Below are 21810 nucleotides of genomic sequence, written 5' to 3' on the forward strand. Positions count from 1 at the left end.
CAGTTAACATTTGCTATATATATTATGTCTGAAAATTACTTACAAAGGAAAAATAGTCTGTGTGGCTACAAGGCCTGACGGAAAAGAAACGTGTCCTTATTTAGAGTTTGTGCTTTCAAAGGAACTTTAGGTTTACACCTAGTTCGAAATCTTTTTATTCTTTTCTTTTTACAATAGTTACTCTTTTCTCAGGTTCAGCTCTTTTATTTTCTCTCTGTTAATTACGTCGTTAGTTTGAAGACATAGTCAACGTGGCTTTATTAACGTGATGAACTGTTTATGTTCAAGTTTCCACCAGGGAAATTAGGAAGCTTGGTGTTGCCTATCGTGCAATTGCACACAACAAATCTTAACTGAATTCGCGGTTCGCGGAAAATAAGCGTAGCCTGTCAACAACAACAGCGTCACGACCATCCATACGTACAGTCTGTACGTATCAAGCACTCAGTAAGCCCGTAAAATTCGCTTCTCTACTGGGTAAGGTAGGAAGGTAGGGATGCTGATTGGAGGAAAACACAATAGAATTTAATAGAGTGAAGAAATTTGAAGATACAATGTCAATGACACGTGAAATGATGAGCTTAACATAAATTATTCATTACCACCTTAGTCTTTCATGACAAATAATTAGTATAATTAAATCGATACAGTAGTTTCAGTATCGTATGATCCAGCTATCTAGACATTTCTCTATACATATCTAAAATTACTTAAAGCATGCGCTAACAGTGAACAGAGTCTGTTGGCTACCTCCTGCTCTGTGTATTCGTAAAATTGGTTTCTTAAAACACTCGTCGTATTTCGAAGATATGACATAGATAATTCTAGTACTAAATTAGATTACTCGCAACTGATCTTCCTAAGTATGTCAGCTGCGCCGCGCTGTAGAAAATTATTATGAACGCATACGGTTTTCTCCGTGCGGTAACAAAAATAATTAAGTTGCGTACTTCTTTCCTGTTACCAGGATCGTTATTGACTTAACTTGATTTTTACATACTAAGTTGCTGCCGTTGTTTGCTGCGTTTCGCAGGTGGTCTTACAGAAATTGTTATCAAACACGCCTTATTCATAACATAACATTAACCTCGTTAGAGTAAGCAACTATAATCAATTTTCATCTATGAGCAGTCATTCTGGTCCGAATGATTAATTTACCTCATTCATGAGGAAAGAGCTTTGCTATGCTTAAAACTAGCTGTATCAGGTGGCACTTAGCACGTCCTTATTGTATTATTTATTTGTCAGCTCTTTGGGTGCGGCCGTTCATGGCTCAATTAACTAAAAACTAACTTACATCTAAGGCAAACCTTTCTCTCCTGTAATAAATATGGTCAAATAAGTTAATTCTCTTGTTAAGGCATGTGTAAGTAGGCTGTTTAGGTTTTCTTATTGGTAACGCCACGTAGCGCTCTGTATGAAAATCACTGGCTGTGCTGTGTGCAGTCTGTGGCTAGTTTGCATTGTTGTCTGCCATTGTAGTGCTGGGCAGCTGGATGTGAACAGCGCGTAGCGTTGGGCAGTTGGAGGTGAGCCGCCAGTGGTGGTGGATGTCTGGAGTGGGATGGCGGAGTTTTGAGAGCGGATGACCTGGACAGAGACAGGAAATTTGTAAGACTGGATGTCATGAACTGATACATATATATATTATGACTTTTGAACACTATTGAGGTAAATACATTGTTTGCTCTCTATCAAAATCTTTCATTTCCTAACTATGCCTATCAGTAGCTAGTGCCGTCAGTAGTTAAAATCTTTTATTTAGCTGGCAGTATTGGCGCTCGCTGTGTTGCAGTAGTTCGAGTAACGAAGATTTTTGTGAGGTAAGAATTCATGAAAGGTATTGGTTATTGTTAGTCAGGGCCATTCTTTTGTAGGGATCACCGAAAGTCAGATTGCATTGCGGTAAAAATATTGTGTGTCGCTTTAGTGAATGTCTGAGTACGTTCAGTTTTGCTCAGCTGTTTGAAAACCAAATAATGTAGCGGTTTATCAGCACAGTAATTCATTGGGACGTTACGCATGTTGACAGGGTATTAATCCTGTGCACTATTCTTAATTATGTATCCTGGTAGTTTATTTAGCAGCTTAATTTAGCAGGTATCTTCAAGGATTAGCTCGGTATTTCTTCAAGTCTGCATGGTGATATAACCCTTTTATTCGTCCAGATACAGGATCAGCTAATAGATAGCAACCAATGTGCGGCTTTCTTAGGATGATAAATGGTCCTTCATGTAAGTGCTGCCACTTGCGATACTTATGATGAATCAAAGATGGTTTGAAGTGGGTCTTTAATAGCACTCTTCATTTATACGATACTATCAAACTTTGCTAATGTGCTTGTCATGCGCCTTTTTTCTTAGGTTGGCATGAGTGGTTAAATATATGAGAGCCTGCCTTAGCTTGTCGTCTGATGTTACTTCAGGGTGTTGTACTTTCGGAATAGGGTCTACCCATTCATTTCTTTCTAGTCGTTTAGAAACTAGTTCAGATGGCGTGAAACCGGTTGATGCGTGAGGTAGGTTATTGACAATCTCTTCAAAGGGTGTGACGAAATCAATCCAGCGAGTCTGCTGGTTTGGAATATAACTTCGTATGAAACGATTGAACTCTTTGAAGATTCTCACTGTGGGATTACTCTCCGGTCTATATCGGGATATCAAAATCTGCCTGATTTTAATATATTGAAAAATCCGCCTCAGCTGCGAAAATTTTCTGGTCTTTACCCAGGTTTCGGCTAGAATAATCTAGCCTTCTTCAGAAGCATTAAATTACTATAACATGCCAGAATAAGGCACAGTCAACATTAAAAATTAAAACCTATAGTACCGTGGTACCATGTCGAATTAAAACTACTTAACTGAAGTCCAGCCCCGCCATCTCTTCACCACGCCGTCGGTTGGCAGCCGCAACTACGTTGGCACTGACCGTCGCACTCGGAATTGCTCTGAAGACATAGCAACTCGTGCGCGTGAGCATACGGAGAGTCAAAGCTGTATACCATTGGCTATCTGTATATCACGTGTTGGTAGCTGATAACCGTAATTCTAAGCAAACTAAGCATTATGTAGATGAACTCCCTATGCGTATTAACTATACGCAAATTGTATTAAATGGTAGGGAATTTACTTTATTGGGTATGTAAAGTTTAAGAATTACCTTTACGACTTTATGCACATATGGTCATCCTGTAAAGTATCCCCACCGAACATGACTAATAGGGAGCACCTTGCTTGTCTCACTTATTTAAAACCTTATAAATATCTATAATTTAACTAGGGCGTAACTGGGCGTACAACGCCCCTGTCATCACACTTAACTACTATTGACCAACATAGGTCAAGCATATTAATTAAAGTGTGGCGGAGGGTAAAACGTCTCCGTCATCACGCTTACGTGCTATTGACCGACATTGGTCAAGTATACTAAAATGTAATCTACGATGTACGTTAGACGGCAAATATTTTCTATAGGTGATATTGTAAGTAACGCGAAACACATGTAAAGTTATCGTTCTCATTAAAAAGGGAAATATTTAGAGGAGGTAAGAACCATGGTTATACGGCAACATATTCTACCAATAACAGCTTTAAGAAAAATTTCATCCACTCTTTAAAAATAGACAAACTGTCACTCTCCGGGGTATATAAAATCACATGTGGTGAGTGCCCTAGCTTTCACGTCGGCCAAACAGGGAGAGCTTTGTCAGCAGGACATAAAGAACGTATTCCAACAAGAAGTGGTGACGCCACACGGGGTTCGACTTCCGCTGAGCACCTCGTCCAAAAGACCCATGCACCCAATCCTCAAACTAATACTGAGATGTTGCACTGTGAGGTAAAATGAACAAGGCTAGATATTCTAGAGGAGATGCAAATTTTTAAACGCTTGCTATCCGATAAAGAAAACCTTCTGAACGATCAGCTGCTGCTGAGAAATAAAAGCTTTTTCGAAGGTTTCCAATCTTTGTTACGTTTGGTTGAATTTATCCTTGTTACATCGACCACCACATTTCTCTCTTGGTCGCCGCATATCATGTTCAGACATCAAGCTTCGCGCTGCCCTTTAAATTTAAGTTTGGCCCACTACTCTTTCACGAGAGTTAGGAGGCCATTATAGTTGAATTTAACAATTATGCAGCACATTAAAGTAAAACTTAGCTGCTTTAAATACTTCCCCTTTCAATGATAACGCTGGCGTTACACGCATATCGCATTACAATGTTACCTGTGGAAGATTATTCCCATCAAAGGTACATTGTACTCGTAGATTATATGTTAGTACACTTGACCTATGTCGCTCAATAGCCCATAAGCGTGATGACGGAGATGTTGTACCCTCCACCACACTTTAATCAATATGCATGACCTATGTCGGTCAGTAGCATAGATGAACTTAACATTGTAGATTATATGTTAGTACACTTGACCGATGTCGGGCAATAGCACATAAGCGTGATGACGGAGATGTTGTACCCTCCGCCACACTTTAATTAATATGCGTGACCTATGTCGATCAATAGCATAGATGAATTTAACAATTGTGCAGCAAAGTAAAGTAGAACTTAGCCGCTCTAAATATTTCCCCTTTTAATGAGAACGATAACTTTACACGTGTTTCGCGTTACTTAACAATGTTACCTATAGAAAATATTTCCCGTCTAACGTACATCGTAGACTATATTTTAGTATACTCGACCTATCACGGTCAATAGCACGTAAGCGTGATGATGGAGACGTTTTACCCTCCGCCACACTTTAATTAATATGCTTGACCTATGTTGGTCAATAGTAGTTAAGTGTGATGACAGGGGCGTTGTACGCCCAGTTACACCCTAGTTAAATTATAGATAAAGATTATGGTTTTAAATAAGTGAGACAAGTAAGATGCTTGCTATTAGTCATGTTCGGTGGGGATACTTTACACAATGACCATATGTGCATGAAGTCGTAAAGGTAACCGTTAAACGTTATATACCCAACCAAGTAAATTCCCTACCATTTAATACAATTTGCGTATAGCTAATATACATAGGGACTTCATCTACATAATGCTTAGTTTGCTTAGAATTACGGTTGTCAGCTCCCAACACGTGATATACAGACAGCCAATGAAATACAGGTTTGACTTTCCGTATGCGCACGCGCACGAGCTGCTATGTGCTCAGTGCAATTCCGCGTGCAACTGTCAGTGCCAACGTAGTTGCCTCTGCCAACCGACCACGTGGTGAAGTGATGCCTGGGCTGGACTTCAGTTAAGTAGCTTTAATTCGACATGGTACCACGGTACTATAGGTTTTAATTTTTAATGTTGACTGTCCCTTACTCTGGCATGTTATAGTAGTTTTATGCTTCTTAAGAAGGCTAGATTATTCTAGCCGAAACTTGGGTAAAGAGCGGAAAATTTTCGCAACTGTGGCGGATTTTTCAATATATTAGTTTATCACAGTTGCTGACAGGGTTGCAACATGCTAGAAATTCTTGCCTGATGTTGTTTGTTGCAAGAAAATTACTCCACCGTTTCCCTATAAAAGTTGATTTGCCATCGGATAACATGGCTTCAGGTTTGCCAAAGCGAGGAAAATAGTCCTTTCCAATTCGTCTGATCAGTGGAAGTGCGTTAGATGATTTCATTGCATAGAGTCTTACATGCTTGGTAAAAACATCTAACAATACGACCAGATATTTCACACGACCTCTTCCCAGAGGAAGCGGACCTACATAATCTAAATTGACGATTTGGTTTGGCCTTTCTGTACGTATCAGATTTAAAGATAAGGCATTTTATAGGTTGAAAGGTTTCGCCATTTGACAAATGGAGAAATTTCTTAACAGCTTGTGAACTTTCTTGTGAAGATTAGATACGTAACAATATGCTGAAATTTTGCGTTAACATTTCTCCGGGCCATAATGACCCAGGAAAGGTGAGTGTACGAGATGAGATGTTCAACATAATCTTTAAGAATACAGACACACCACCTCCCTGTCATAGGAGAAGTTCGATGGAACAAAACTTCATTGTGTATTTTATAAAATTTCGACAGCAAGTGATCGGGATTATTTTGACGAAGATGTTTAATTTTTAACCAATTGCGATCTGTGTCTTGAAGAGTGTTCATTTGTCGGCAAAGACGAAAAAAGTAACTTCGACGCAGAGGATCCTTCATGGGAAGTATCTTGTGATTAGAAATCTGTTCCTTTAATTCAGTAGGCTCCGGCAGTCCTTCCGGCATACGTGGCAATGCATCAGCAATAATGTTATTCTTGCCTTTTACGTTAATAATTTCAAAATCATACTCTTGTAAAAACAGGCACCATCGGGTAAGCCTAGGATAATGAAGTTTGCAAGAGAGTAAAAAGCTTAGTGCTTGATGATCTGAGTATACCTTGATTTTACGTCCATAAATGTAGTAATTAAAACGATGAAAAGCCCACACAAGAGTTAATCCTTCTAATTCAGTTACCAAATATGGTCCCTCATACTCGGTTAGGACTCGACTTGCAAAACTGATTATTTTGATGTCATCCTGGCCACCAGGTTTTTCTATTTGAAATAAACAGGACCCTAATCTTTGAAATGATGCATCGCAAGAAATGCAGAAATCTAAATTCATGTTCGGATTACTTAAAATGTTACTCGTTAGGAGAGATTCTTTGATTTTCTGAAAGGCATTTGGACATTCGGAAGTCCACATCCAATGGACGTTTTTTTTGAGTAAATTCAACAAAGGTGGATGGTTAATTGATTGATCTGGAATGAAGCGACGAAAGAATGAGGTTAATCCGATGAAACCTTTTAATTGCCATTTAGTGCAGGGTACAGGAAATTTTTTTATAGCTGTTAACTTGCTGGGTTCAGGAGAGATTCCTTCCGAAAAAATTATGTGTCCTAAAAACTTTACTTCTCTCTTGGCGAATTTGGATTTTTGCAAATTGGCGGTAACTCAGAAATCAGAGAATTTTTGAAAGATCTGTTGTAGAAGAGTTAAATGTTCTTCCCAGGATGCCGTAGAAATCAGTGAATCATCAGCGTACACGGTTATTTGGTCAAGTAACTCCGGACCTAGCACATGATCAAGGGCTGCAATGAAAACACTGGAACTAATGTTAAGACTAAAAGGTACCACTCGAAAATGATAACAGCGACCAACAAAGATGAACGCTGTGTAGTTCCTGGATGATGATGACAGTTTCACCTGTCAATAGCCACTGCGGAGGTCAACGGAGCATAGAAATTTTGCACCATGGAATCTTTGTAATTGTTCCTCCAGGGCTTCAAGTCATACTGGTATCATGATTTTATTGATATTCCTCGCTTCCAAGACAAGTCTGACGCTTCCATCGTGTCTGAAAATAGACAATAAATGACTACTGTACGGAGAGTCGGATGGTTCTATTATTTTCCATTTAAGCATTTTACGAATTTCTTGTTCGACTGCTTCCTTACGGGCCTGCGGAACAGAATAGGTAGTCTTACAAAATGTATCATGAGGTTTCACCTTCATGTCAAATTCATGGTTAGCTATGATACCTGGTTTTCGGGAAAAAATGTTCACAAATTTTGATAGTAAATCATACAGTTCATGTTTTGTAGGCCGTTGAGTCCGTTTGTTTCCAAAGTTTTCGTGCGTAGCTCGTCTGCAGTTGGTAACAAGTCAGGGTCATTGTTGACGTCGCTAGACTCGTGAATCGCACGACAGTAATGTTGCCTGTCAGAGAGCCTGCGTATTTTCACTTTGCGCTCAATGTTGGTTATCCTAACTTTTGTTCTCGTTAGATGTATGACTAATGTTCTATCGTTGAGTCTTAGAGTACATTTACCTTGAGCTAGATCGATAATGGCACTATTTTTTCTTAGAAAGTCCATTCTTAGCAAGCATGGAACAGACAAGTTCTTAACTACTAAAAATGTGCACTGTATACAGTCGTATTCAAATTGTATAGGTGCTTGTACTTGCAGGCTAACCTCTTGTACCAGGGAGCCCACTGCTCGGGATACAGTCCATCCTTGTACAGGGAGTGAAGAAATTTTTGTTACAGAGCACACGTTTTTGTATACACACATAGACAAAGCATTGACGTATGCACCTGTGTCGATAATGGTAGTTGTAGTTATATCAGAGATGTGAATCAGAGTTGACGCCTGGACTTGGTTCTCCCACAGGTCGTCGATGTCGTATGTGTCCTTTTCGTCTAATAGGTCGTTCCGTAAGTCGCTGTCTTCTTCGTATCTAATTACGTTGATATGCCCTTTAATGAAATTGCCCCCCAAATGTTCCGCAGCTTCTCCATGGAGGCATAAAGAAGCTGCTACTGGTTTTCCATCTTGGGTGGAAATGAACTTTCAGTTATTTTTAACTGATTAGTATTATGTGCCATATTTGACTGGAAGTTGTTGTGGCGTAACAAGCTAGCTACGCCACACTGAGAAGGGAGCCGAAAGGCACGCGTACACACACGCCGACTGGCGTCAAGTCTGGAACAGGATAAGTAGTGAAAGCTAATAAGAAAAGTATGCAGCTCCTCGAATACTTAACTTTTAATTATCCTTGTTGTACATCGTTCTTCTTGTTGAGACATTTCATACGATAACTATCAAACTATGTAAGGCTAATGGCGCCTTGCTAGGTCGTAGCCATGGACTTAGCTGGAGGCTATTCTAACTGTCTCTCGGCAAATGAGAGAAAGGCTTCGTCAGTGTAGTCGCTAGCAATGTCGTCGTACAACTGGGTCGAGTGCTATCTCGTATCTCGAGACCTGCCTTGTGGTGGCGCTCGGTCTGCGATCACACAGTGGCGACACGCGGGTCCGACATATACTAGTGGACCGCGGCCGATTTAAGCTACCACCTAGCAAGTGTGGTGTCTGGCGGTGACACCACAGAAATAGTCACTTATATGCGGGACATTTGGCAATGCGTCTGTTGCTTGATTCGCCTGTGTGCAGAAAATGGTCGAGCTTCCTTGGTTATTGTAACTGGCGGTGTTCGGAAAAGCATGTGACGGATTGTTTTGATTATTGTTCCTCGTCTGTTGATTAGATTGGTGAGGAAATGTCGCATTTTGAGGTTGTGAAAAATTCATTTGATGTGAGGGAGTGAAGTTACTTTGCTGATTAAACTGTTGTGGCCTGTTATAATTGTTCCATTTCCTTCCCCCGTGGCGATTGCCATTGTGTTTCCTGTTGTTCTGATACTGGTAATTACCGTTGTGATTTAACGGTGAATTACCGTCCTGTCGCTGTGTGTTTTGATAAATCGGATTGTATCTATTTTGATTTGGGTACTTGGCATATGGTTTATCGTTGCGGCGATTGATATTGTTATGATTACTGTAAGGCTGCACGTTTGGTGGTCCGGTGTTACGTTGGTACGACATTCCGTTGACACTGCTTACGACATGCTGTCGCGGAGCGGGCGGTCCATTATTGTAGTTACTCCGCGCACGCGCACTCCCGTCCTCATATATCATATCCAAGTTGTCAAGAACGGAAAGGAAAGCTTATTGGTCATCTTCGCATACATTGACTTACTTTTCCCTTAGGGAAACTGAAGTTTTGACTTTAAGATCGTGATGACACCTTTGGCTGAAATTGGCGTGTCCCAATACTGAATTTTACGTAGGTATTTTTCGAAATAACGCCTCAGACCTTCTCCTTTGTGGTTGAAAGGTTCGGCATTATAGACCTCTTTTCCCAGTCTTTGTTGAATACCTGAACTCCAGGATTTATTCAAAAAATGTCTTTCGAAATCTGCATAGGTGCGACATTTGTCTATTATTTCTGTACCCCAGATTGATCTTTTTCCGTGTACATACCCTAATGTGAACTGTATTCGCTGTTTGTCATTCCATGATTCGGGAAAGGCACCTGAGAATGATTTTTGAAATACCATGGGATGTATATTCCGTTTTTCAGGTATAAATGGCTGGAAAACTCTGTTTCAAAACACTCTCATCTCGCATTAGTTCGACAAGTGTCAGCTGATCAGTGTGACTACGTGACGTTGAAGTTTTGTCACGCATATTATTTGCCGTTAGTGAGAATTGCACATGATGTACGGAATTTTGCCGAGAATCTGGTTCTGGCGGGAGCGAATAGTCGCTTTGGTTATCGCCTTGGAATTCCATAACTTGTTTCATAAGCTGATCGATGTCATTAGTCAGCTGTTGTTCCCATTCCGCAAGATCATGGATGAATGCTCGTCTGATTTCGCCTTGTTCAATGGTAAGAGTGTCACCAGAAGTTCCGGGAGCAGTCAAAATTTCTACTGTTGGCAGATTTAACTGCTCCTTTCAGCTCGGATTGTACCTTACTCTCTATGTACTGTTCTTTAGATTGTATCCACTCTTGGAATTCCCTTAAAGTGTAGTGCTCATGCCTGTGGTGACATCTTCGACCCTTTTGTCAATATTGACATCTGATATACACTGGGCAAGGTTTTCAACTCGTTCGCCAATGTTAGTGACACCTTCTGTCAGTTGACTTACTCTCTTTGAAATATCGCTGTGTGCTTCAAAGAGTCACTCGGAGTTGATTTACATACGTCTACCTGGGTCTGCAAATTCAGTAACATTCTACCAATGTTGGCATCGGCGGATTCCACCATGGAAAGACCACTGTCAATTTTCGCATTCACGCTTGCGCTAAGCTCGCTTGCGTACGCAGGGGTAATGGCTTTAATTTTCTCATCCATGGTGTCATTCGAACTTTTGATTCGGGCTTGGATGTCGGTAATAACGGAATTTATGTTAGTCATGAGCACTTGAGTACCTTCTATTCTCAATTCTAAATTGTTTAATTTGGTGTCAACTGTCCTGTTTTGCTTCTGCAACCTGGCATCGACATCCGCTATTTGACCTCCAAGCTTACCCACGTAAGCCTCAAGATTGTCACTTTTGTTCGCTAACTGTCCCATTCGAGTGTCAAGGTTACTCATGTATGTTTCAAGACTCGTTTTCATGACAGCGAACAATTTTAACACATCTGTTAGCGAGCATTCACGCAATTGCGGCGCGGTCTGTGGCGCCGACACTTCGTGTACCACTTCACCGTCCGTTAGAGTATCAGTACGAGATTCAGGTTTGTTTACACCCGTGCGCGATCTAATTTGTCTGTGTTGCTCATCTGCCATCTTATATTTAGCGCAGTTACACCACACGAGACAGAGAAGATATTTTATGATTATGATTTTCTCTTGTCAGGCGCGCCGAAGTTTTCACGTCCTGATTTCTCAGAAATTGCTTCCACGTAGTGAACAGTTGAAACTCTAACACACGAAGATGCCAATATGGCAACCGGAGAGACAAAATGAATGAAAAGATCTTATGCAGCACTGAAACTGGTGCAAATAGTAGCCATTATGATTCACCAAAGTTTACAACAATGAGAATTTTTCCAAAATTATTTCTAACTATTTTAAGTGAAATGATGTGAAAGAGACTGTTCTAACTGGAAAAACGAAACGGGAATTTGGAATTTAGAGAGCGAAAGGAAAAGGAATAAAGCGTTGAGAACGAATTCTCATTAGCCGATTGAATACTTAGTACGCAAAGATTCAAACATAATGAAAAGTCGTACTCACTTTCGTTGTCTTGAGCCTACAATTTACGGCTGATGTGATTTCGTACTGCGATTTTTTTATCTTTTACTGATTTTTCTGCGACTTGCGTGAAAAATAAAAAGAACAGATTAGTTTTTAGTCAAGTGCCTGTTCGGGCGCCACTTCTAGTGTTACAGATTTTGCTATTCGCACATATGTAATAAAATTTAACAGTAATGATGATAATGTCTGGCAGTGTTTGCCGACAAGATAAAGAATGCAACCTATAACACTAGATTGCTTACTCATGGCAGTTCTGCTTTGCCGTTTTTGGTACGACTTGGAAAGAGAGAGAAATTAATGAATGATCGCCGATGCGTCGGTTCTCGATTGTGTTCAGGAGACGTAAGGTTTGATTACGCGAAGGTGGTTTCGTGGCTGACCTTTGACCAGGATTGCCTTTACGCAATCAGAATCTTCGACGAAAATACCTAAAGGACCTTGTAACCTCCCCACATAAATTTTGTATGAATGACAATATTATTTAAGAGTGCTAATGGACATTGCGCTAAGCGTAACCTCTCCACTGAAATTTTAAAGACAGTATTTAATAGAAATGGAGCCAAGAAGCATAACCTCCCTGCAATGAAATATACTAACAAAGGCAACAAAAATGTGAAATTCGCAATCTGACTCTGGTGTAAGCTCTTCACAAAAAAATTAAAGTCAATTCAGTGACAACATAATCTCACCGATAATGTTAATTCAATTACACCGAAATATCGGTCTTTGGCCCTGTGCAAAAATCATAATTAAATTCTTACCTCATTTTAACTGCTAGTCAAATTTCTGCTCTTACTCTTGCGCACGGCTTGGAGGAACTGCATTGCAAATAATAATATTCCTTTTTTTTTTATTATTTAACTGAAAACTGAAACTTTACTTTAAGGGAAGTGGAACGAAATAGTTACTTCAATTAAATAAAATTTTTATGTAAAATTGCTTTGAAATCAAAATTATTATTGGGGGCACTTGTTGAAAATTAATTACAATAAATAAATTTTACATTATCCGATGATTATCTTAAGTAACAGTATACCTCATTCAGCATCTTGACCAGTGTTGCCGACAGACTACATCACACAACCGCACTGGGCTGCTACTACTGACCGACTGCTCTGCATGACGACTACTAGCGTACTGCACTGCACGACTACTACTAACAGACCGCTCGTAACACTCGCGCGGTCAAGCGCATACTAACCACGATAATAGGCTCTCTGGTCAAAGATTTTTAACGTGCCTCACCATCGCTGCTACGTTACATACGTGTTTCATAACCCTCCACTGGGGGGGCAAAAATTTGGCAGCGATGGTGAGTCAGTTGGACTTGCCATCACAAGAAATTTTTACAATTTACAGAATATTCAAATTTAGTACATAAATTAAATGTTGTGCACATGTACCGAGTACAAAATATATCAGACAAAGACAAAATATGAGTACAAAACATATTAGCAAATCAGAAAACTGTATATACAAATTATTTGACAGATAACAGAGTGCACACGCACTGAAAAAATTCTTTAGCATATTCAGAACAAATAAACAGACTGGCAAAAAAAAAAATCATGTTGACAAGTGACATGAGTGCACATGCACTGCAGTTGAGAACATATCAGTAAATGATGAAATGTATATACAATGAGTAACAAATGACATAAGTGCATACGCACTGAAGTATTGAATATACAGAATGAGTACAAATCATATTGAAAAATGAGAAAAGTGCACAGGCACTGAAGTTCAGTAGAAAACATATTAACACCTAACATAAGTAGTTCAGAACATATCATCAAAATAAAAAATGTATATACAATATATAAGACAAGAGTGTACATATACTGTACTTCAGAACAAATCGAAAAAATGACTTTAGCATTTTCGCAATAAATAAACATAATGACAAAAAAATCATGTCGACCAGTGACATAAGTGTACTCGCACTGGAGTTCAGCGAATCGAAAAAAATGTATAACCCATGAACATAAATAATGTTAGCAAAAAATGATTTTCACTATGTGACAAGAATTAGGATAGGAAAGGGAAGGATTGCATCATGGTTGTAGCACTTTAGATTGCACACAGCTGTTCTGAAAGTCCATATCTTTCCACAGAAGTACAACACCAAGTGACACAATTTGAAGTTCTTTTCCCATCAGAATTTATCAGTGTAGCCAAGACACTGAACTGTCGTACTAATGTTCCATGTTCTCATTTTGGCAGTACACTAGGTACACCAAACAGTGGGACCAAAATAACGTCTTCATCGCTCACGGTGGTGGACAGCATGTCGTGTCAACACCTCGCTCTTACAAGGCACACCAACGTAGAATTTGTGCAAAACCAAATATAGTGCTCCATGATCACTAGGATAAACAGGACAAATGGACATTGCAGTAATTCAGGGTAGTTAGCTCATGAGGTGAAGGACATTAAGTCACATAATATTGACAATTACAGTCTTCATTAGTAGTTTGCGGCATTCATAGCCCAGTTATTGAACATTTCTGTACCAAGTATGTAGTATTACAGAAAAATGTTCATTAATTGTTTTACATAGAATCAGTAGCCTTCTTTTCCTAGTTACAAAGCATTATTAAATAATTGCATTCTTTTCCAGTTACAAAGTATAGCATAGTTAATTAATCATTTGTCATTTCAATATAGTATTAATCATTAACCTTTTCCTAATTACAAAGCAGTATGAAACAATCGCATTCTTTTCCAGTATGGCATAGTTAAGTAATTATTTGTCATTCCAATATAGTAAGAATCATTAGCCTTCTCCTAATTACAAAGCATTATTAAACAGTCATATTCCATTCCAGTTACAAAGTATGGCATAGTTAATTAATCATTTGTCATTTCAATAGTAATAATCATTAGCCTTTTCCTAATTACAAAGCATTATTAAACAGTCACATTCTTTTCCAGTTACAAAGCATAATTAAGAATCATTAGCCTTCTTCTAATTACAGTTAATTAACCATTTGTCATTCCAATATAGTAAGAATCATTAGCCTTCTCCTAATTACAAAGCATTATTAAACAGTCGCATTCTCTTCCAGTTACAAAGCATAATTAAGAATCATTAGCCTTCTTCTAATTACAAAGCATAGCATCATTTGTCATTTCAATATAGTAAGAATCATATTCTTTTCCAGTTACAAAGTATAGCATAGTCAATTAATTATTTGTCATTCCAATATAGTATTAATTACAGAGCATTATGAAACAATCGCATTCCTTTCCAGTTACAAAGTATCAACATTGAAAACAAGAGCTAATTAATGGCATAATTAATAACATAATTCATTGAGTGATATTAATTATTGGCACTCAGTGGCCATCAAGTATTGAATAGAATAAAACATTGTTCCTCATTCAGTATTATTCAGATCATTACGAAGTCATTATTAAAAATCAGTTAATTAGAGTCATAGCATTAATAATCACAGGCATTATAAGTAGTCTCATTACAATAAACAGTGGCAGTTATTAGCCAGTTACAAAGCATTATTTTATACATACATTTTTTTGTATCATTAAGAAGTCATTACTGAAGTGACATACTATTCAGAGCTAATCAGTATTACTCAGAACTTTCTCAAATTGGTATCACTATTTGGGACTGGTAATACATTTTTTTTCCTTTTTTTTTTGTTAGCAATGCATTGCGTTGGGATCGATAATTAATTGCTGAGGCATAACACTATTTGCTTTTGACCTATTGCTGCAAATGAGGATAGGTAACGTCATTCGTCATGAGTCAGCTGTAGCAAGATTATGTAATAAGGCAGTATATGTGATCACATTTATAAATGATAAACACAAATGGGTAAAAAATAAAAATGCAAGTACTAGAACAGGTATAATAGGTAACAGGTTTAGTAAGTATCATGACAAGCATCTCCTGGAAAAAATACAAAATGGATTACTGACCTGAAAGAAGAAACGCACACTATGCTGAAAAGTAGTGAACTTCGAATTAACAGGTGGTGAAATGTGTATAAAAATGTGTTCCATAGCTGTCCTTTCCAAAACTTTCCGTCATCCTACTATGCAATATAACACCTGCTGTCAAAGCAAACTGCAACAAATACTTAAATAACAACATAGCATAAATACATAACTTCAACATTATTCTCATCTGTAAAGAAAACTTCATTATACATCTCATCATAATACCATTATCATCATCACCTGTAAAGAAAAACTTCATTATTCATAATAGCATATTCTTCATCATTATTCATCAGCATTCATTATCATCTGCAAAAAATCACTTCATTACTCATTATACAACTATTCCTTATCTCTAGCATATTTCATCACTAAAACTAAGATGTGTAGTTCTCTCTGACAGCCTGCATCAATCACCTTGTATTCTGAAAGAAAAAATTAGTTAAGACTGCTATTCTACGATGAGTATAGTATACTCTTGTTAATGCTTGTTAATCCTGATCCATTTACTCTTCCTCATAAAGTTATTGCATCTTCTTTCGTTCATTCCGTAGGTGAAATTCCCATTTCTGTTGAATTTATTTCTTACACGCATCATTTCTTTCTGAAATTGATGAACAGAGATTAACGTCCTGCATTTAAATCATATACCCACTAAATAATGACTGGTTTATGGTGACACAATTAACCATACAGCATAACATGACAGAAAACGTAATATGTCAAAGACATTGACAGTGTTCAGATGCAAAAATGTACACAGAATAATACAATGCAGCAGCAAAAAATGTAAAACAGTCACGATCTTGAGATGTTGTAGGGCAAAAAAAAAAGTCAAAGTCAACTGGTGTGTGTTATATCTTAACTATTTCACAGTGCATACAAACAAAACTGGAATACAATCATATACACAAAAAATGGAAAATGTGCACGGTCTGATGTGTAACGACAAGAAAAGCGACCTGCTAACCTTACCTTGCCCGGCACTTGCCAAGAAAAAATACGATAATCATCAGTAGTTAGTCAGGTGAATATAATTGCATAAGTAAATGACATCATAGTGTGTTGAATCATAAAGTGTCTTCATTCAATAAACGGTTTAATGTTTGAGATATGGTGGTTGCCTTTCGATTTTCTGGTTCTCAAAGTTTCGACGTGTACAACATTGGGGTGAGGAGGGATGCTGCGAATCCGATATGGACCTGCGTATAGAAGTTCAAATTTACTGCACTTACCTTTTAATTTGCTGGATAAATAGTGTGTACGTATTAATATCTTCTGTCCAACGTGAAAGTCTCGGCGTCTACAAACCTGTTTTTGCTGTCTTCTCCGGCGCTCTGCGGCACGTTTGATGTTGTTCAGCGCAATGTCAATTATTTCGTGGTGTCTTAGTCGACGACATTTAGGGAAGTTTACTAATTCTTTAATTTTGTTTGGTGGTTCAACGTTTTTCAGTATACCAGACGGAGATAGCATAGTGGATTCATTTGGAATGGAATTAATTACATCTTGGAATGAGAGTATGTGTGTATCCCAATCAATATGTCTTCTGTGGCAGTATATTCGGCACAGCTTACCAATTTCTTTCATTAATCTTTCACAGGGGTTCGAAGAAGCATGGTACTTGGATATATAAATCGGAGAAATGTTTCTAGTTTGTAACATGCGTGTCCATACGCTACTACGAAATTGAGATCCATTGTCAGAAATTACTTTCATCACATGCCCTACATGAAATAGAAAATGTTTTACAAATGCTTTCGAAACAGTTTTAGCAGTAGCTTTGCGTAATGGAGTGAAAGTAACAAATTTTGAAGTGAGCTCAACAGCGACAAATATGTAGCAAAAACCTCTGTTAGTTCTCGGAATCGGACCAAAAATATCTACAGCGACCATATGTCTTAATTTAACAGGTATAATGGGATATAATGGAGGAATATGTGAAGTGGTGTCTGATTTAGCTTTCTGGCAAATTTTACAAGACGCTAAAACTCGTCGTATACGTTTCTCCATGTTGGTAAAATAACAGTTCTGTCTCAGTATAAGAAAACATTTTCGTGCTCCGTAATGTGCGTAACTTAAATGAGTGTACCAGATTAATTTGTTAACCAGTTCGTCAGGAATGCATAATAACCAATTGTTGCTGTCAGGATGAGAGCGGCGAAACAGAATGTCATTGCGTGCAGTGTAGTGGTTCCTAATCGTAACATTATTCTTATCTTCCCAAAGGTGTTTAATTTCTTTCCACACATTGTCTTTATTTTGTTCTCTTGCTATGTCCTGTAATGACGATGAAATAAAGTTTTCAAATGCAACTTGCTGAATGTACATGACACTGGAATTTGTTTTGCAGAAGTTGGTTGCTACGTCTTGCTGATTGTTGCCGAGAGAACGCGATAGTGCGTCTGCTATAACATTTTGTGTGCCGGGAATGTGGACAATTGTAAAATTAAATTCCTGTAAATAAAGTTTCCATCTACTTAACCTGTCGTGAGTAAATTTAGCCGAAAGTAAAAATTGTATCGCTCTGTGATCTGTGTAAACGGTGGTATGTCTGCCATAAAGAAAGTGCCGAAATCTCGTAAAAGCCCATACAACACATAATGTTTCCAGTTCTGTAACGGAATAATTTCGTTCAGCAGGTGACAAAATGCGGCTTGCAAATGCGATGTTTTTAATTACTATTGAACCATCTTCTTCAATTTCCTGGAAAATGTGTACGCCTAAGACGGTGTTGGAACTGTCAGTGGCAATGGAAAAATTTCTGGTAAGATCTGGGTGCGATAAAAGTGGAGCATTCAACAAAGCATGTTTCAGGTTCACAAATTCAGAATGTGCTTGCTTATCCCAAGACCAAATACTGTTTTTACCTGTTAATTGGCATAATCTAGGCGTGTCTAAAGCAGAGTGATGAATAAATTTACGAAAAAAGTTAATTAAGCCCAAAAAACTGCGTAATTGCTTCTTCGTCGTAGGAACAGTAATGTCACGTAAAGCTTGAAGTTTTTCCGGATCAGGTGCAATGCCTTCTGCTGAAATTACGTGTCCAAGAAATTTTATAGAAGTTTTGCCAAAGTGCGATTTACTAAGATTAACTGTAAGTCCTTGTGCATGAAAAGTTTGTAACAGTTGTTCAATAATCATATTGTGTTCAGACCAGTTAGCTTCTGCGATAAGAATGTCGTCTACATACGTCGTGATTCTGTCCTTAAGTTCTGTCGGAAATATTGTGTTCAAACCGCGAATAAAGGCTGCAGAAGAAATAGTTAAGCCGAACGGTAATTTGCAAAATTGATAACAGTCGCCGAAACAGAGAAAAGCTGTATATTTTCTGCAATTCGGATGAAGTTGAATTTGCCAAAATCCCGATTTCAAATCTAGTGTAGAATAAATAGCTGTACCGTGCAATTTCTGTAAAAGTTCCTCTAATGTCTGTGGTCGATCTGTTTCGTTAATAATGATGTCATTAATGTGACGTGAATCAAGTACAAGGCGAAGTGAGCCATCTTTTTTCTTAACAATATGTAGCGGGTTTATGTACGGACTAACTGCCGGTTCAATAATTCCTTGGTCGAGCATATCCTGCAATTCTTTTCTAACTTGTTCTCTGTGAATATATGGAATGGGATAATGCTTTGCTTTAAATGTATCGTGCTGTTTGACTTGAAATTCATACACAAAGCCGGACATAGTACCAGGAATGTTGTCGAAAACTGGAGCTTGCTGTAAAAGAATTTCGTGTAATTGCGTTCGTTCGTTGTGTGTAGTTGCACTGCTCTCTTTAACCTTATCAGAAATCATCTGTATTACGTCGTAGTCAGCTTCGTCTGGAGTATTATAGTTGTGTACGTACGTATCCGTGAACAATGTGGGATTACAGTCTATGTTACGCGTTGCGGAAATGACCTCTGTGGGGTTAATTGTTTCCTCTTCCGTAGATAAACAGTGCTGAAATTCTAAAGCCAATTGTACATTTTCATCCTTTAACATTAAATAAGAATTCTGAAAATCAATGACTGCGTCGTGTTGTACCAGAAAATTCATACCTAAAATTACGTCTGTTGTCAATAAAGGAACAATCCAAAAATTTGAGTGGAAGGTATGACCTGCAATACAAAATGATAAATGCGTCTGTAATTTAACGTCTACTCCTTTACTCGGTACTGCTCCTTTCACTTTTGTTTTGCCTAATGGTAATGTCGGATATGTATTCTCTTTGTTGCACTTGTTGAAAGTCACCTCATTTATTACTGATATAGGTGAGCCGGAATCAATTACTGCTGAGAATTTCGATGAACCAATCTTAATTTCGATAACAGGATGTGAAATGGTTTTCTGAATAACTTGTCTTTCCTGCAAGAGAGTGTCTCTGATATCGTCAAAAGTAATTACATTTTCGTGAACAACATTTTGCGTGTCTGAAGTAGTGCTTGTATTATTGGAAGATGCGATCTGTATAGTATCTAGTCAGATTCTATCTGACGTGTTATTATTATTAGGAGGATTCTGTGGCATTTCTACTATTTGAACTGTCCTATTACTTCTTCCAGACGTATTACGCTCTGGATGATACCTACTGTCCGGTTCATTCATGAGAATAGGTTCCTGCGGATAATTTTGCTGTTGGTGAGACCGACTGTTATTATATGTACGCTGATAATTGTGCTCATCGTTTTTACGTCTGTCGTAATAGTCATTCCCATACGGTGCATTACGATAGGAATTGAAATACTGTCTTCTTTGTACGTAGTTATTTCCTTGCTGCCGTACGTTACTATTTCTTGTATCAGGGACTATACGTGCACGCGGCGGAACATTAAAGGCTGATTGACCTTGTGCATTCCATTGTTGGTTAGGTATGCTAACCGGCTGGTTTTGATGTTGTTGTTGTGAAATACCTCTATTGTTACTAAAGTGTGGTTCCTGTTGCTGAAAATTTTGACGATATTGATAATTAAAATTTTGGCTGTTATTAGAATTTTGGTAGTCGCCGTTCCTAAAGCGTCTGTTATCTTTCCTGTTGAAATTACGTGTCTGATCATAATTGCTGTACTTTTGTTGACCTTGGTTATTGTAAGAAAAGTTTTTGTTTACAAAAGAATAATCAGATTGCTGTACTTCCAAGAGCTGTAAAAGATCTCTGAACGCTGAAATATTTTCTTTTTGCTGACCTGTTAGAAGTGATACTCGTAATGACCGTGGTAATTTGGAAATGCATAATTGTATAAGTGCGGATTCACTGTACGGCTCACTTAGGTACTGGTTTTGTTGGACCATACGCTCAAAAAATTGCGTCACACTGGGAAAATTTGAGTTCTCGTAATTCGGCAAACTAATTAACTGATCTTTAATTCCGCGCTGTGTCGTCTTCGACCAGTAGGCTGACAGAAAAGCATTCTGAAACTCTTCTACTGAATAGCATTGCCTCGCGATCGGTCTCATACGAGTTGCCGGTTCGCCTTCCAAAAAACTGCAAATAAATTCAAGTTTATGCGTAACAGGCCAAGTCGGTGGAAAAGCAAAGCTAAATTGTTGAATCCAATCCAGTGGGTGAATCTGCGTTCTATCGTTTTTGAAAACCTTAAACTTTCTCACTGACAGAAAATGTTTGTAGTCGAAATTATCATCTCTGTGTGATGGAACAGGTTCAGGATCGTAAGAGAATCTATTGAACTGTGGTTGATCGGAATCTAAGTCCCGTACTCTCTGTAGATTACCCAAATTATACGCGCTGCGTGAGTCTGACACATGTTCATAAAGTGGCGTCTGTTGTGGCATGTTATTAACTGAAATGTTTTTCATCTCTGTTACTTCTTGTTGTAAATTTGATAACTTCCTACGTAACGTGTTGTTAGATGAATCGATCTCATTAATTGTCAACTGTAAATTTTGAAATTCAGGTGTTTGGATAAATGAAACCGGTGCGGTATCGTCTGATTTATTGTAATTAGTATTTTCGATATCATCAATACGACTGGCCAATTCATCACATTTTTCAGTCAGTATTTTAACCACATCATCGGTTTTAGAATCAGACGCATTAATCTGTTTTTGCAACTTACGCGTAGTTTCGCTCAGTCTTTTAACATCAGCTTTGATGACATCGCAATCCTGTGTTAGATCTATTTGTTCGAATCTGTCTGTCACTGTTTGAATATTTACTGTGTGTGTATCTGTTTTTAATGTAAGATCAGAAATTTCATCCCGTAATTCCGCGTTCAACTGTTCTATGGTATTAATTTTGTC

This window comes from Schistocerca americana, chromosome 6 (genome assembly GCF_021461395.2).
Source record: "Schistocerca americana isolate TAMUIC-IGC-003095 chromosome 6, iqSchAmer2.1, whole genome shotgun sequence".
Taxonomy (NCBI): Eukaryota; Metazoa; Arthropoda; class Insecta; order Orthoptera; family Acrididae; genus Schistocerca; species Schistocerca americana.